The sequence below is a fragment of the Octopus bimaculoides genome, chromosome 9 (assembly GCF_001194135.2).
Source record: "Octopus bimaculoides isolate UCB-OBI-ISO-001 chromosome 9, ASM119413v2, whole genome shotgun sequence".
Lineage (NCBI taxonomy): Eukaryota > Metazoa > Mollusca > Cephalopoda > Octopoda > Octopodidae > Octopus > Octopus bimaculoides.
The window spans coordinates 5811191-5812869 of NC_068989.1; the positions used below are offsets into that span (position 1 = coordinate 5811191).

The following is a 1679-nucleotide window of genomic DNA, read 5'->3' on the forward strand; positions in this document are numbered from 1 at the left end:
CAGGAACTTTTCAGCTTTTCAGGACCCCCTCATATAAATATATATATATATATATATAAATATATATATATATATATATCAACACACAAGAACATTCATGGATAAACATAGAGTATATAATAATCTCTATGCATACTGATACACACACACACATATGTAAAAACATAAGCAAGTATGGAAGAGTGGATGTTAAAATGATGAAGATGATGATGGTGATATATATATCTATATATATACACACACACACATGTATAAATGTGTAAGAAAAAATAAGACATACACTGTTACCAACATGCATTCGTATGCACACACCGAAAGTGTAAGAGTGAGAGAATAAAATGCTGAAAAAACCCCCAGAAGCAGTATGTTAAATGTAGAACGTTCAGTGAACTAATAGCATCAATAGAATGGTTTAGAGAAGAAAGAACTGGAAATTAGTATAACAGTGCCATTTGTATTTTGGAAAATTTATCATTGAAAGATAATTTACAATACCACAGAATGGAGCCGTAGTTAATTAAAATAAATAATCAAGAAAATTGTTTCCAACTGGTTTATATTGTGTAGCGTTTCTCTCTACCTGTTTACACAATTACATTTATCTCTATGCGCAGCTATTCCGATTCATTTATCACTGATATCGGATAATGCATTTGGTCGCTGATTGAGACTCTTTGGAGCTGCCTGAATTCCTTTGGTACCAGAATGCTTTGAAGGATTATGGGTTACCATTGGCTGGATTTCATATCCAATGAATGACTCTCCTCAGAAACTCAGATATATGTCCTGTTACTTGTCTGATCTGGGAGTGCCAGCTCAGGCTGTTTGGTCATGTTGCTCAATCTTCTGAATCAGACCCTACTCACTGTGTTCGCTTCTTCACAGCGGATCTGGCTGAGTTGGTGGCTTGTGTTAGATGACCACATGCCATATGGTTACAGCAGGTGAAGATGGGGACTGACTGAGACTTTGCTAGATGGGTCACCCGAGAGGACCCAGGAATATATAGACAAAGGATGAAAGGCAAAGTCGACTTCAGCGGAATTCAACTTTGCCTTTCATCCTTTCGGAGTCGATAAATTAAGTACCAGTTGCTTACTGGGGTCAATCTAATTGACAGCACCCCCCACTCGCCCAAAATTTCTGGCCTTGAGTAGAAAAGAATATCATATTAATAATGACACATTATCAATATAATATCGATCTATTATATAAACTAAAACCCATATTGATTTTTTCGAATAATTCTTTTTGCAAATATCAATAATCCCCTCTCATTGTTTACTGTCTGTCTGTGTGTCTGTCTGTCTTTCTGTCTGTTTCTGTTTTCTAATATTTTTATCTTTCTTTAAGGTGCCCTTGTGGCAAATAAATTCAAGTTATTTTGCTTTTTTTTTTTAAGATTTGATAATTAAAAACAGAAAATAATGGAAAGTAAACAAAAATAAAACATGAAAATGATTATTTTATTTATTTGTCTCGTTAATTGTTTTTTTTTAATTTTTTCTTTTTTTTTTTAAATTTTCAACAGGTTTTTGCAAGTGCTCTGAGTCAAAGTAAAAGCGTTACCAATGGCAAGAATTTCTGAAAGAGGAACAACGAAATAACGAAAACCGAAGAAAGACAACAGCTGATCAACAACAAAGATAACAAAAGCGGCAAAAAAGGAAAAAAAAAAA

General features: G+C 33.7%; 1 protein-coding gene and 1 long non-coding RNA gene across 2 annotated transcripts in view; one reads left to right on the forward strand and one right to left on the reverse strand.

Annotated features, from left to right (window-relative positions):
- The window catches only part of LOC106878202 (uncharacterized), a 126992-nt gene extending 125319 nt beyond the window's left edge, over positions 1-1673 (forward strand). The window contains exon 3 of the long non-coding RNA XR_001410477.2: positions 1532-1673. This is a non-coding gene — a long non-coding RNA (uncharacterized LOC106878202). The remainder of the gene's footprint in view (positions 1-1531) is intronic.
- Positions 1-1679, reverse strand: part of LOC106878116 (UPF0415 protein C7orf25 homolog) — a 256888-nt gene that overhangs the window by 202145 nt on the left and 53064 nt on the right. The window lies entirely within an intron of this gene.